This window comes from Mobula birostris, chromosome 24 (genome assembly GCF_030028105.1).
Source record: "Mobula birostris isolate sMobBir1 chromosome 24, sMobBir1.hap1, whole genome shotgun sequence".
Classification (NCBI taxonomy): domain Eukaryota; kingdom Metazoa; phylum Chordata; class Chondrichthyes; order Myliobatiformes; family Myliobatidae; genus Mobula; species Mobula birostris.
Window position 1 is genome coordinate 30695037 of NC_092393.1, and position 17120 is coordinate 30712156.

Below are 17120 nucleotides of genomic sequence, written 5' to 3' on the forward strand. Positions count from 1 at the left end.
TAATTTCCTCCATTCTCCAATTTCTTTCCAACTCAGTTGTTCTTGTCGGGTACTTCTTTGCTGTTGGAGTTCTGCACCTTTACCACTGGGCTTCAACCATAAAATCTGAGGACTTCCCTTAAATTCTGAAACATTTCTAAAATTCTTGACCATTTGCAATAAATATACTGCCATTAAGATTCCATCTCCCTTGCCTGTGAACTGTTGGATCCTCCATTCAGCGTTTCTTTGACTTCTTCCCACCTAATTCCTTTAATACCAAGTTACTTTTCCACAGACTTGATGATAATTTTAAGTTTCTCAGTTCTTTTGCTCATTTGCGCTGAACAATTAATTGCATCCACCATAAAAAGCACAAAATCCTTTCTACTTATTAATAGTGTATCCTTATTTTTCATATTACAACTCTCACAATTCACCAGTTTATTATTCCCTGCATTTGTTTGCTTGACAGCCTTTTTTCCATCAAATACTTTCACTACCTCTGCATAACCAATTCCTTGAGTTACTTTTACATATTGTATCTCAGCCACCTTCTTGCTATAAATGCACCCTCGATAAGCTTAGCTGTGTTCCTCGCACAATTGCAGCATTTCAGCCTAGCTCCCACTTCACGTTTCCCATATTCATGTTCTCCAGCACACCTCCCACATCTTTGTTTTCCTCTGCAGACCGCTGCAATGTGCCCAAATTTCTGACATTTATAGCATCTTAAAGGCAGTGGTATATATATTCTAACCGCACAACACATATACCCTAAGTAAACATGAGTCAGTAATCTCTTCATCAAAGTTAATCATTACTGATAAACCATCACACTTTTTCCTGTTTCTTGTAACTTTCAAACATTTGGCCTCAATAATTTTTGCTGCTTTTATGTTCTGTTTAATCTCATCCATAGTAACTTTTGTTGGTGTCCCCAAAATAACTCCTCTAGTCCTCTTTCTGTTGTTGGGTATTGAGCATTGTACTTCTTTGCCATCTATTTTACATAATCTTATCATTTTACCTTGCTGAGCACTATCCCAACAAATCACTAATAGCAATCTATTTTGTAAAATCTTTGCTTCTTTAATCTCACCTATAATTTTGTTGAGCATCTTCATCAAACAAATCAGGTTCCAATCACTACATGACACCCCATCTTCACTTAGTTTTATAATTGCTTTAATCTCATCTTCTTTCCATTGTTTTGCTGTCCTGCTTTGATCATCCACTGACTCCTCAGAGTTTGATATCCTGTAGCTCTACTTTCTTTTCTTCCTCTTTCCATTCCTCTTTCCCACCAACCTCCATCTCTAGTTCACTTCCACTCTCACCAAGAACTTCCTTCAGCAGCTTGGCTCTTTCCTTGATGTTCTCTGTCTCCACCATTTTCCAGTCACAACTCAACTCTCTCTTTCTTTCTACAACCCAGCCAGCCTGGACCAGCAGCCCACACGCAATCCCAAGGCTACTTATATTGCAAGCCCAAAGATGGGAACCAGGTGCCTTTGATTTAGTCAATCAAGGGACAGCTGGAAGACCCGGAGTCCTGATTCCATGGACCGGACCATGACAGCAATGTGTTTCCCTGTAACATTTTTTCTGAAAAATTATTGTCTCTGATATTGAGGTGTCAACCAGATATTTCAGATTTGAATAATAATTTACTAAAGGGAATATCTCTTTATATTTGACTTACCAAAGAGCAACACTTTACAATTGTGTGGCTTAAACTCCATCTACCATTTCCATGCCCATATCTGCACTTGATCTATATCCCATTGTATTCTTTGCCAGTCTTCTATGCTATCCACAACACCACCAATATTTGTATCATCTGCAAACTTACTAACCCACTGATCTATATTTTCACCCAGATCATTTAAATACAAGTACAGATCCCTGAAGAACACCACTAATCACATATCTCCAGCTAGAGTAAGTCTGTTTGACTATTACCCTGTCTTCTATGAGCAAGCCAGTTCTGAATTTAAACGGCCAATTCAGCATTGATCCAATGCATCTGAAACTTCTGGATGAGTCTCTCATGTGGGACCTTGTCAAACACCTTACTAAAATCTATGTAAACAACATCCACAGCTCTACCTTCATCAATCACCTACATCAAAAATCTCAATCAAGTTAGTAAGACATGACTTGCCCCACACAAAGCCATGTCGGTTCTCCCTAATTAAGCCATGGTTTTCCAAACACACATCAATTCTACTCCTAAGAACACTCTCCAGTAACTAACATGAGACTCACCGCTCCATAGTTTCCAGGATTATCTCTGGTTCCCTTCTTGAACAATGGAACAACATGAGCTACTCACCAGTCCTCCAGGACGTCACCTGTGGCCAGAGAGGACACAAAGATACTGGTCAAGACCCCAGCAATCCCTTCATTTCCATTTCTCATCAGGCCCCAGGGAATTATCCACCTTAATGCTCTTCAAGAGACTCAATGCTACCTCCTCCTTTACTCTGAAATGCCGAAGCATATAAATATTCTGGGCATTGATCTCTCTATCCTTCATGCTCTTCCACTTGGTAAGTACTAATGTAAAGTATTCACCTACGTGCTTTGCATTCATCCGGGCAAATGTTTGCTCCTTTACCCTTGATTGGTCCCACCCTCTCCCTAGTTATTCTCTTTCTCCTAATGTTTTGTATAGAATGCCTTAAGAATCTCTTTAATCCTATTGCCAGGGACTCTTCCTGAGTTCCTGAGTTCCTGAGCTCTTTTCCTGCTTCTTTATAGTCTTCATGGGCTCTGTTTGATTCTAGCTTCCCAAGATTTACATACTTTTTCTTTACTTTCTTGACAAAATTCACCACCTATCCCGACATCCAAGGTTCTCTTACCTTTGCATTCTTGTCCTAACTTCTGATTGGACCATATCTGTCCTGTACTCATGTCAGCTGTGGATTTGCCCAGAGATGGCTGTTCCCAATTAACTCTCCCCCAATCCTGACTAATGCTCTTGTAACTGACTATGCTCCAATTTAACCCTCTCTCACAAAGTTAATACTTATTCTTATCTGTAGTTATCTTAAAACTTAAGGATTTGTGGTTACTGTTTCCTAACTACTCACCTAGTGAAAGGTCAGTCACTACACAACACCATGTCCAGTAAAAACCCTTCTCTTGATGGACTACCTGAATATTGATATAAGAAGCTCCTGGATGCATCTAACAAATTCTGCACCATCTAAACCTCTTACACTAAGAAGGTCCCAGTTTATATTTGGTAAGTTGAAGTCCCTCATGATAACAATCCTTTTGTTTTTTACATCTTTCCTTCATCTGCTGGCATGTATGTTCCTCAATGTTCCAGTAGCTATGGGGCGGGAAAGTGTCATAGTACATTCCCATCAGAATGATTGCACCCTTTCTATTTTTGAGTTCTATCCATATAGACTCAGTTGACAAGCCCTCCATTATGTTCCCTCTGATTGCAGCTGTGATATTGTCCTTTACTGGAAGTGCAAACTCCTTCCCCCCACCTATCTTTTTCTAGAACATTGAAAGCCTAGGATATTAAGCACCCACTCCTGTTTCTGTCTTATCTCAGTTTCTGAAATAGCTACAACATCATAGTTCCACATGCTCTGACCCATGCACTAAATTCAATACCTTTACCCGTAATACCCCTAGCATTAAAATACACAGACTTCAAACTATCCATCATGTTATGGCTATTACCTTGCTCCTGCCTTTTTTTACTGGCCCTGGCATCTACCTTCCTTATTGTCCCTCTGCTTTTTGACCTGGTGTTCTGGTTTCCATCCACCCCTTGCTAAACTCGTTTAAACTCTCCCAAGTAGCACCAGTAAGCATCCTGGCCAGGATTTTAGTTCCAGCTTAGATACAACCCATCTCTCTTGTACAAGTCACCTTTGGCTTGTACAAGAAGGATGAGTTGCACTTGTTATATCTTTAGCTCTAACTTCTCAAGCTTAATTTTTACAATCAAATAAATGACTTTGAAAGTCTCAACACCCTTAGCCTCTGTCTGTTCCTGCCTTAGACTGTTGACTGCAGACAAGTCCCAATAGGTTTTGAAACTGGCGTATAAACTCCGCAAGGAAATGTTTTCAACACTCGTTGTGTTCTCCTGCTCTGCAGACAAGTCTTGACAGGCACAGAGACGTTGCTGTTGCTCCACTTGTATGAACAGGCATTGAACTCAGAAACAGTGGAGAACTACACCACTGAATATTTGGTGATTGTATGAAGATTCTGCACGCAGAAGTGTTGTTTATTCTTCTTGATCAATGGTGGTATATTTCCATGCTGGTTTTGTATGTTTAGGGTGGCTGATGAGGCCAACATGGGGAGGGAGGTACCAGACAGATTGGAAGGATGGATGGCTTGTCAGGTGATGCCCTTGTTTTGCCATTTATGCTGTTTCTTTGTGTACCATAATTTCTTGGATTTGAGATTTTCAAAACCATCCTGAATGTTTCAGCTCCACAAAATGGTCATGTGCCAGGGATTCCAAAAACTCATAGGGGGTGTTGCATTTTTTTTATGAGGATTTGAAAACACTCTTGAATCTTGTCCTCTGCCAGAATACATAACAAGGAGTCAGAAATGTATGTGGATTGAACTGAGTATAATTGCTGCCTCAGTACTGGAGATGTAAGCTTGGGAGGGGATATTGCCACTGATTTGTTTGTCCTTTTAGTAGATCTGGAAGATTTTGCAGAAGCAACGTTAGTTCCAGTGCCTTGTGTTGCCAGGCTTAGGAAACACATAGATGGCGGTCATTCATGCATGTAGGAAGCATGGATCACTGCTATCTGATAGACCATTAAGTCTGTACCACTCTGGTGTACAGTATACAGTAGATATCATTTTCTTTGATGGCTGTCGTTCATCTACTGGAAGGACTTTTGAAAAAGTTTTCTTGACAGATACGTGGAATGGATGGTTGCCTTTTGGGGAAAGGTTAGACTGGCTAGGCTTGTATCTGCTGAAATTTAGAAGTGTGTGATGGGACTTCACTGCAACATATCAGATCCCGAGTGATAAAAGAAGTCGCTGTTTAAAAACAAAGGGGGTGGAGGTTCAGGAGGCTGAAGACCCACACTCAACATTTTAGAAAGCATTGTTTTTCTACTGGCATCAGATTTCTGAACAGCCCATGAACCCTTGAATGCTATCTCATTATTTGTCTTTTGCACATTTACTTAGTCTTGTAACTTACAGTAATTTTTAAGTCTTGCTCTGCACCGCTGCCACAAAACAGCAAATTTCACAACACTTGTCAGGGATAATAAACCTGATTCTGATTCTGAGGATTAAATGACTTTGGATCCTTAAAGGGCAGTAAAGCTGTAGAATAATTCTTGGAGTATTTTTATGGCAGTGTTAAATTGCTTTTTGTTAAGGAAGGGGTGAAAGATCAGAAGAAGTAGACAGCAGTGCAGCAGTGAAGTCACAATCAGATTAGAACAGATCTTATTAAATTAAGGAGGAGGTCTAAAATGATGAGTGAGACACTTGTATCCCTATGTGATACTGTATGTTCAAAAGTGAGCAAGTGCATTATATTCATTCATTCATTATGTGCCATGTCGTATGGCATAGGTGATCATGGTCTTTCCATGACTGTTTGTTCTTGGCAAATTTTTCAACAGGTGACTTGCCATTGCCTTCTTCTGGGCAGTGTCTTTACAAGATGGGCGACCCCAGCCATTATCAATACTTCTCAGAGATTGTGTGGAGTCAGTGGTCACATAACCAGGACTTGTGGTAGGCACATAACCAGGAACTTGAGTGTGTTGCTTGGATTTACAGCATCTGCAGATTTTCTCTTGTTTGTGTACCTCAGTGCACCAATGGTTGTGCTGATGGGGTTATTCCTTCTCTGTGCTGATGTGTGAGTTCAAGCGCTTAAAATCCTTCAGCACAAACACTGTGGTTCAGGACGGCATGATTGACATCATGCCTCCTCTGAACAGTTCAGCGGGCAATCACTGCACAATTGCTGGATACTTCACAAATATGTTATCTGGTATTGATGCAGAGTGCGCGCACGCGCACACACACACACACACACACACACACACACACACACACACACACACACACACACACACACACACACCTGACAGCATTCTAGACTACCAAATGTTCCTCTATTATCCAAAAAATATATGCTAAAAGTCTAATTCTTTTCCTCCATTATCTCGAAACTCAAAAATTAAAGAGGCATGTTTCTCATCACAAAATGCAAACGTGTGAGAAATAACCTAATTGTGGTGTAAAAAGTTACCTGGAGAATGTGGACTTGGCATATAATTTCAAATTTGCAAGCAGGACATGATTTCTGATTCGGATCATAAGTTTGAAACTAACAGCAAATTGGTTCCGAAACTATAGGGTGTGCTTTGTACAATGTTTTCATAGTTTTTCTGTGATAAAGTGGGTTTCCTTTAAGTTCTCCAGACTCCCTCCACACCTAAAGTGGCAGTAGTAGTTTTTACTGCCCACTCTATACCACCCTTTTGTGTAGATTAATTGCAAAAAAAAAAAATCAATGGGAGGAAAAAACAGCAGGGGTATGAGGAAGTTATGAGAGGGACAATGTTGCTAATCTGTTTGCTACCCTGAGCGCTGGCATGGACCCATTTGTATGAGTGGGATAATGAAAAGGCTTGTGGGAAATAGTAAGTAAATGCAGGAAGAGAATGTCAAAAGTTGTCGCATCTGTTCCAACATTCAGTAGGATGATGGCTGCTCCTTTGTAACTTGTTTCTGCTTTATGCCTATTAATTCCCAGAGTGCCTGGAAAATCTTGTGTAAGTATAATTTCTCCTCATGCAGAAATTAATATGACAATTCCAGATATTTTAGTGGAGGTCAAATACTGGGTGCATTTAAGCAATTGTAATGGGAGAATTATGAAGGATTTCAAGGTGGATGAACCAAAATGGATCAAATTGACTTTCCCATCTGTACTGGTCTTGTGAATATGTTGCCAAGGTGAATTTTAGCTCAGGATAGACAAATACTTTAATATACATGGTTAAAGTTCTAATGTGATTACTTGAAGATGTAACAATTTACAGTGAGGTAAAATGTTAGGTACAGCATTATAGTCAGCCAAATGCTATTCTCTTTTCTCAAAGTAATGGGCTTGGTTGATCAGACCCAAAAGACCTAAACAATTCAATTGTCCGGGAGATGTGGTAATAAGCATACAAACACAACAAAATAATTTAAACCTAATTTATTATCATAAAATAGAAAACAAAAATAAACCAGAATAAATACTATGTAATAAGTTACAAATATTTCAGGACCTAGGATTCTTTGTCTCCACTTGATTTTTATGCTGTTGTTGGAAGGACTTTGATTGTCGCTGTTGTCAGGGGATTTGATTGTTGCTACTGTTGAGGAAACTCTGAATTCCTACTCGTGAAACCACCCTAGGTACCAGTCATGATTTATCCAGTCTGGGTGAAGTCCCAAGAACTAAAAGAAAGGTACCCCAGTAAATTGAGAGTTGCACAAGCATAGAGAGCCAGGCAGAGACAGATTCTTTGGTCTTTTGTTCTCATGCCTCTAACTCAGCATGCTTTCTTTCATTCAATCAACCTGTGTGTTTATTGACAGACATCCTCATGCAATGGCTGCCTAAAGGCCAGGAAAGATTCCAGCTGCTATCAGCAAGCATTAAACATTAACAACCTTGCAGTGTTTAACTTGTACAGACACCTTGACAGCTTACATGCAGTGAGCTCATAAAGAGTTAAAATTTCACTTGGAGCTCTTCAGATTTTCACCCAATATTTTACAAAACTTAATACACCACAGCTTGCACGGTTCCTTCGTCTCTGCTGCACCTGTTCCTAGGATGAGGCTTTCTTTTCCAGGACATCAGAGATGTCCTGCTGCTTCAAAGAATGGCGTTACCCTTTGTCTGCCATTGATGCTGCCCTCACCTGCATCTCTTCCATTTCCCGGATATTCGTGCTTGCCCTATTTTCCCACTGCCTTAACAGAAATAGAGTTCCTCTTCTCCTCACCTACCACCCCATGACCCTCTGCATCCAACACTCATTCTTTGCAACTTTTGCCTTGTTCAATGGGATCTTACGACCAAACATATTCAACCCCGCCCCCAACACACACACCCTCTCCACTTTCTGCAGGAATTGCTCCCTCCATGAATCCCTTGTTCATTTGTTCCTCCCCAGTAATTTCCCTACTGGCACATATCACTCTTGATAACAGAAATGCTACACCTGCCCACTAACCTCCTCCCTCACTACCATTCAGGGCCCCAAACAGTGCTTCCACGTGAAGCACCACTTGAATCTGTTGGGGTTGTTGATCGTATCCAGTTCTGCTGCTGCGTCCTTCTCTACATTGGTGAGATCTGATGTAACTTGGGGGATCGCTTTGTCGAGCACATCTGCTCCACTTGCCAAAAGCAGAATTTCCTGGTGGCTAGCCATTTTAATTCATATCCCCATTCCTGCACTGACATGTTGGTCCATGACCTCCTCTTTTGCCATGATGAGTCTACTCTCAGGGTGGAGGAACAACACATATTCCTTCTAGGTAGCCTCCAACTTGATGGCATGTCTGTGCATTAACACCAATTGCTTCTTCTGACATCTTTTCCTCCCCTTTCCCTATTCTTCTATTACCCACTCTAGCCTCTTACCTTCTTCTCACCTGCCTACCATCTTCCCTGGAGCCTCTCCTCCTTCCCTTTCTGCTCTGGTCCACTTTCATCTTCTATCAGATTCCTTCTTCTCCAGCCCTTTACCTTTCCCTCCCACCTGGCTTCACCTTTCACTTTCTAGCTAATCCTCCTTCCCCTCCACCCACCTTTTTTCTGGCATTTTTCCCCTTTCTTTATAGTCCTAACTACATTGACTTCTGCCCCAGTTGCTTCATCCTCCCTTTATAATTCTCCTTCATCTTTGGGATGTATCTATCATGCGCCTTCCAAGTTGCCCTCAGAAAGTCCAGCCATTGCTGTTCTGTCATTATCCATGATAGTGTCCCTTTCCAATCAACGTTGTAAGCTCTTCTCTTATACCTTTATAATTCCTTTTACTCCACTGGAGTACTGATACATCTGACCTTAACTTCTCCCTGTCAATCTACTGGATGAATTCTATCATATTATGAACTCTGTCTCCTAAGGGTTCCTTTACCTTAAGCTACCTAATCAAACATGGTTCATTACACAACACCTTATGCAGAATGGTTTTTCTCCAAGTGGGTTCAACCACAAGCTGTTCTAAAACGCCATCTTGTAGGCATTTTATAAATTTGCTCTCTGGGGTTACAGTGCCAACCTGTTTTTCCAATCTACCTGCATTTTGAAATGACCAAGATTATGGTAACATTACTCATAATACATTACTTCTCAATCTTCCATTGCTATTTATATCCCACATCCCGGCTACTGTTCGGGGGCCTGTATATAACTACCAGTGTCTTTTTACCCTTGCTTACACACAAGGAATCCACATCTTCTAATCTAATGTTGCCTTTTTCTATTTGATTTCATTTTTTACCAACAGAACCACCCTGCCCCCTCTGCCTACTTGCCTTTTACTCCAACACAGATTGTATCCCTGGATGTTAAGCTCTCAACTATGACCTTCATTCAGCCTTGACTCACTGATGTCCACAACATCGTACCTGTCACCCTCTAACTGTGCTACAAGATCATCTACCTTTTTCCATATACTGCGTGCATTCAAATATAACACCTTTAGCCCTCTATTCATCCCCATTTTCAGTGGTCCCCTGTTGTACTTCAGCTCTTCCCACTGACTGCAATATTGTCTTTTCCTTCCTGTCTTTCCGCACAGCCTCACTATACGATATGTCGTCTTGTACAACTGTTGTCTCATCCTCAGCACTATCACTCCAGTTTACATCCTCCTGCCAAGTTAGTTTAAACCTTCCCCAGCAGCTCTAGTAAACTTGCCCACAAAGATATTGGTCTGCTTTGGTTCACATGTAACCTACCATTTTTGTATAGGTCATATGTTCCCCAGAAGGGGTCCCAATGATCCAGAAATCTGAAGCCTTGCCCCCTGCACCATTCCATCTACCACTTATTTATCTCTACAATCATCCTATTCTTGCCCTGGCTAGCATGTGGTACTGGATGTAATCCAGAGATTACTATCTTGGAGGTCCTGCTCTTCAGCCTCTTTCCTAAATGTCAATACTCAATATGTAAGTTCCTCGTCATCACCCATCTACTACTGAAGCCTGCACTCAGTAAAAGCCTCATCTTATGATGTTTCCAACCTCCTAGATGGTCCTGAGTACATCTAGCTCCAGTTCCTTTCCTGGACCTGAAGCTGGGTGCTCCTCCTGCAGATGGAGTTATTAGGGAAACTGCTACGTGACCTGAATCCCGTATCTCACAGAAGGAACTGCCTGATATATCATCCTACCAACATTTCTTATACTTCGAAGTTCTCAAGCTTAAGTTCTTGATTGCATTTGGTTAAGCCTGTTGAGCCAGCGCCTGCCCACTCATAACACTGGCCTCCTCCAACAATGACTGCTCCAACAATATTCATTCCACTTACACCTCACTTGTTTTTATTGGTCTGTCCAGTCCCTAAAAGATCAAGAGGTTTGCAGCCCTTTGAAAAGTTCAGAAAGGCACGGAGCTCTTTTTAAACCTCATGTAGCCTCACCAACGAATGATCTCTTGCAATAATTGCAGTATGAAGAAAAATTACAAAAGGCCCCAATCTTTTTCTAAACTTCGCACAACCTCACCAATGAACAATCTCTCACAATGAGTTACCTTCATAAATTTGGTTCTCTGATAACCCAGGTTATGGAAAAAGAATCTTTGTAAACTCTGGATGGATGAAGTTTTGTATAATAAATTTTTCAATGTGCCTTCCATATGATTCCAGTGGCCACCTGTGAGAGCTCTGATACTTGGGATCCACCTTCTTGGTATTTAGCAGTGAAAGTCAATCCCTATTTGTAGTCAATACTGAATGTGGGCAATTTGTTAAGTATGCAAGACAGAGTCATGTATAAGAAATACATTTTTTAGAGAGACTGCAATGCTGATAGACAACTTCAAAAAGAAAGAAGTTTGAGGAAAAACAGTCTTGCATTTGAAAATAGACATTTTTTTTTCAGACCAATGAGGTTGGAAATAATGGTGGTATAAAATTTTAGGTATTACACTATTCTTAACATCATTTGTGACTATTTTTGGTTGACAGAGTTTCTAGTGCTAATGAAAATCCCACTGGAAACTCAGAAACTGGGAATTTAGAGGCATAGAGGATGGGAATATATTTTCTGGATTATGTTCCCTGTCACTCTATTTATTTGAGTTAGAGTTTGTTTGATTTCAGTTCTAAGTCAGAATGCTTTTAGAAAGATTCTAAAAAATGGATGACAGTATGGGAGCTTGAATATGTTTAACAATGAACTAATCAGATGAAAATACTTTAATGTCAGAAAGCGTCTCGGGATTACAGATGATCAGGCCTAAAGAAGAAGCCAGATGATTTGCTTCATATCAGGTGACTCTGAAAATAACAGGAACAACAATGCAGAATTAATAGGAGACTTTAATAAACAGAATATGAAATGCAAATTACTATGTTGAATGCATCCTTTCTCTTTACCTGGTATATAATTTCAGTGTGACCTACATAACATTTCATGTTATGCCATTTTTGTCAAATAGCAAAAAGATTTACAAATAACACGAGAAAGTAATAAAGTGTGCTATTGCTAAAAAAGGCAACTGAATAAATAAATAAATAGATTGGAAGAATTGTTAGTTTAAAACATTTCAGCGATGAAATAACGAGGGAATAATTAACAAAATAAATGCAGAAAGGATTGTGAGAGTTTAATGGAATAAGGACATGCACTAATTAATTAATTTGGTGGCTGGCAAGTCAAAATTTAATATGAAAATTGAAGATAAAATGAATAGAAAACAAGCTTTTTTTCAAAAATAGAATGGGGAGTGGAAGTTTGAGAATGCCGTAGTATCATTTATGGATTGAATTATAAATATAGAAACTGAGCTGAAAGCTGAATGTCAAATAACTATTACAATGAGTTTGCAGTCCTTGCACTAATTAGAGAAAATGTGAATATATCATAAACGGTACTCTCAAAGTAGTGAAACAAGTAAACATAATGAATTTGAAGTAACTAATTGGAAACCCTAAGGATTGGAAGCAAGTATTCGGGAATTAATAACATTAATCTATGAACATACGGGCAATCTTTCAAAAAGATCCACAACTTATCAAATAAATAAGTCAATAATAAAAAGAAGTAGGCATAGGTTATCTGGCCCATTAAGCCTGCTACTCCATTCAAAAAGATCATGACTGATCTGGCTGTGCACTCAGCTCCATTTACCTGCCCTTTCCTCATAACCCTTAGTACCCCTACTATGCAAATCTGTCCCTTAAATATTCAAAGTACATTTATTATCAAAGTATGTATGCAGCATACAACCCTGAGTTTCAGCTTCCCATAGACAGCCACAAAATAAAGGGAAACCGTGGAGCCATTTAAAGAAAAACATCAAACTCCAACATGCGAAAAAAAACCAAATCCGGCAAATGGCCCAAATAAAACAAGCATAAAACACAGAACACAAAACACCAAGTTACAAAGACTTCGAAAGAGTCCGGGCATATTCAGTTCAGTTATGTTTAATGAGGCAGTCTCTACTGCATCTCTGAGCGGAGAACTCCACAGATTCACTACTCCCTGGGAAAAACTATTCCTTTTCATCTCTGTCCTAGTCTCTTCCCCTGAATCTCAAGGCTATGTCCCCTAGTTCTAGTCTCACCTACTTTTGGAAACAGTCTTTTTGCCTTCATATTATCTATCCCTTTCATAATTTAAATTGTTTCTCTCATTCTTCTGAATTCCCATGAGTATAGCTTCTTCAAACTATTGTGCCCTCTACTACTATGACAAATTCAATCATACTGTGATCACTCTTTCCAAGAGGGTTCCTAACTGCAAGATCATTAAACTTCCCTCTCTCATGGCGCAGGACCAGATTAAGAATAACATTTCCTTTGTAGTTTCACTAACAGGCTGTTCAAAAAAACTATCACAGATGCATTATATGAAGCCCTGTTCAAAACTGCCTTGTCCGATTTGATTTGCCCAACCTATGAGCAAGTTAAATATCTCCATGACAGCTGCCATTTTATTCTTACATGCAATGCCATTCCATCACTAGAGAAAGTGATGAAACAATGAGACATTCTTCTCCACTGGAAATGGACTGACATTGTGTCATTTTCAGGTAAGATAGATAAATTGAATCAGGCACCAATGAGCCTATTAATCTTATTTCAACTGGAAGGAGAATAATAGAATGTAAAATATACCATATCGCCTGGATAACTACAGAATAAAGGAAAAAATATTCTTGTTACAATTAAGATTCATATTGAAATTCAAGCAGCTAAGCATTTATGAGAGGGCTCTGTGGCTTAGTTGGTTAAAGTGCCTGTCTAGTAAACAGGAGATCCTGGGTTCAACTCCCAGCAGAGCCTTAATGTTCAATAATTTTTGGATTTGCACTATATTAAATAAGATATTTTTTCTGTTTATTCCAGAATTAGCTAGCAAGTAATTTTTAAATCCTGTATGAACGTCATTGTGGGACAGCCCCCACAGTGTATGCAAACATGTAAATTTCAAATCTGATATCAATTTTTTTGGACACAAAGGAAATAAAAAATAGCATATGCGAGTGGGATGGAGATATAAGATCAACTTTGATTTTACTCACGTTTAAAGTTCAAAGTTCAATGTAAACTTATTATCAAATTACATACATGTCACCAGATACTGCCTGAGATTCATTTTCTTGCAGGTGTTCATAGTGGAACAAAAAAATACAACAGAATCAATGAAAAGTAAGCAATCAATGTGAAAAATAAGGCAAACTGCGTAAATATGAAAATAAATAAATAATACTGAGAGCACATGTTGTGAGTCTGTAGGTTGTGTTCAGAGATGAGTTCAATGTAGAGGTGAGTCTCACCCTCAAAGAAGGCTATGACCTACTCCTGGTCCTAATTCTTATGCTGTTCCTTTCATTAAAATTAGTGTGTCATATTTTGTATCTAAAACATTTTGAATAATTTTTGAGGGAGATTGATAAAGTTATTGCTAAGACTACAATTCCTCTGACTGAAAACTCTGGAATTGAGGGTAGCATTCTCAAGATAATGATCATTAAAGGTTAAAATGAGGAAAAATTTCAAAATGCAAGAGATAAGTCATTGGATTTCACTACCAAAGTGAATTATAGATGTCTAACGATTGAACATGTTCTATGTTGAGAACCATTGACTAGTTGTCACTAAGTGAATTAGAGGATGTGAGAATAAGGGAAATGTAAACTTAGAGAATCGGCCTGTAAGTTCCCTGTCAGTATTGAGGTTTTGAACTGCCCGTACACCTGCCAGTTTTGTGGTATGAATGGAAGTCTAGAAGGTGCAGGACAGTTGTGGGCCAAATCAATACAATGGGGCCTGGGCCTGAGGGTTAGGAATGAGCCAATGTTTGGCCGCTGGACCGGAACTGGCGGTGGTTCAAAATAGCAAGACTTGGAGCTGAGATGGCAGATCCTGGGCCTGAGAACAAGGAACAAGATGAATGCCAGGCCAAATTGGAAAGGTTACGTATGGGTGAATCAAAGCAGTGGGTCCCGGATCCAAGAGAATACCAAAGTGGCAGGGCTCGGGCCCAGGCCCAAGAGTGAGGAATAACCCATTGTTTGGCTGATTTAAGCATCAGGCCAGATTGAAAAGGGGCTGGATGTGTGGAACAATGCTGTCCCGCGAAGTTTATTTTCTCTGCGCTGAACTGAGGCTGTGGCTTGCAAATAATGGGCTTCTGGATTGTTTGTGACTGGCGTTGTGACTGTGCACTCACTTCTGTTAACTCCATTTCTAAAAATTGGTGCTTATTTTTTCCTGTTTGCACAGTTTTTTTCCTGCACATTGGGTGTTTGACAGTCTTCATTTTTAATTTTTTTTTGCTTTGTGGCTGCCTGTAAGGAGATGAATCTCAAGGTTGTATATAGTATACTGTACGTAATTTAATAAAAAGTGTACTTTGAACTTTTGACCTTTGAACCCATGACATTATCGAACGATGGAGCAGGCTTGGTGGGCAATATGCTCTAATATGCTTTAGTTTCTTTTGTTCATTTTTATGGTTTTGCTTTGCGGCTTGAATCTGTAAATGATGAAGATTGCAATCATGGCTGAAAGATGCCTATTTAAACACAACTGTCTTGCAGAAAATAGTGTTGAAATATATATTTCATAAATATACATAGGAATAATCATCAAACAAACATTGCTGGATTAAATCATTCTAGACTTCATAAACAAAACCTGCATTTTCTTCTTTTCCAAACACATACTTTATTTCTGAAATTTGCATGTATATTATATGGGACATTAACATGATGCACTCAGGCTTGGAGACAGCTATTCTTCTCCAAGGACCACCTGAAGAATCCTGTTGTAAGTAAGGAATCCTTGACAACTTGGTATATTACAGAAAGCTCAAAGATTTGATTCATTATCTTCCTGTACAATAAGGGCAATGAGGCTCAGCGCCACTATTTACTGATGTCTGTTTGCAACAACCAGGAGCGTCTGCTTACTTTTTTATACTTTGGATTCCATTTCACTCAACTTTTTACTTTGATACAGGAGCATATAGAAACATAGAAAACCTACAGCACAATACAGGCCCTTCAGCCCACAATGCTGTGCTGAACATGTACTTACTTTAGAAATTACCTAGGGTACCCATAGCCGACTATTTTTCTAAGCTCCAGGTACCTATCCAAGAGTCTCTTAAAAGACCCTATTGTATCTGCCTCCACGACCATCACCAGCAGCCCATTCCACACACTCACCACTCTCTGCATAAAAAACTTACCCCTGACATCTCCTCTGTACCTACTTCTAAGCACTTTCTATGCCCTCTCGTGTTAGCCATTTCAGCCCTGGGAAAAAGTCTCTGACTATCCACATGATCAATGCCTCTTATTATCTTGTACACCTCTATCAGGTCACTTCTCATCCTCCGTTGCTCCAGGGAGAAAAGGCCAAGGTCACTCAACCTATTCTCATAAGGCATGCTTCCCAGTGCAGGCAACATCTTTGTAAATCTCCTCTGCACCCTTTCTATAGTTTCCACATCCTTACTGTAGTGAGGTGACCAGAACTGAGCACAGTACTCCAAGTAGGTCCTATATAACTGTAACATTACCTCCTGGCTCTTAAACTCAATCCCACAGTTGACGAAGGCCAAAGCACCGTGTCCCTTCTTAACCACAGAGTCAACCTGCACAACAGCTTTTAGTGTCCTATGGACATGGACCCCAAGATCTCTCTGATCCTCCACAATGCCAAGAGTCTTACCATTAATACTATATTCCGCCATCATATTTGACCTACCAAAATGAACCACCTCACACTTATCTGGGTTGAATGCCATGTGCCACTTCTCAGCCCAGTTTTGCATCCTATCGTTGTCTCGCTGTAACCTCTGACAGCCCCCCACACTATCCACAACACACCCAGCCTTTGTGTCGTTAGCAAAGGTTTGGCTGAGCTTAGTAGCACAAGAGCTTTAGAGCCTGTTGATTAACAAATATTAGATTTTCTGATCAATTAAACAACTTTTTGTAGATAAGCTATGAGTTTTTAAGTAAGATGGAGGCAGTGCTTTCAAACTTGACATCATAGAATGTGAGACATGTTTCATCTGATAAGATTTCCTTCACATGTTTTAAAAATATATATCAGAGGCTTTCTAGTGATCACGGCTTTGATCGGTTTGTATATACTTTAATTGGAAGTCTATGAATTTCCAACAAGTCATTCATCTAATTAGTTTTTTTTTGCTGTGTTCAGATTTGGATTTGCTTTGTAGCTGGGGAGAGTGGAGGGATGTGGAATCGTGCTAGGATATAGAAATCACACTGTTTCTGTTGCTTTTTCTTACATTTCTCGGTCCCATTTGATTAACTAGTCCTCCACTTACAAACGGGAAAATCTGCAGATACTGGAAATCCGAGCAACACACAC

The 17120-nt window shown here is 39.7% G+C and overlaps 1 non-coding gene across 1 annotated transcript; it reads left to right on the plus strand.

Annotated features, from left to right (window-relative positions):
• The first annotated feature begins 13479 nt into the window (after positions 1-13479).
• trnat-agu (transfer RNA threonine (anticodon AGU)) lies at positions 13480-13553 on the plus strand. The gene has a single exon. It is a non-coding gene; the product is annotated as a tRNA-Thr (tRNA).
• The last annotated feature ends 3567 nt before the right edge of the window (positions 13554-17120 follow it).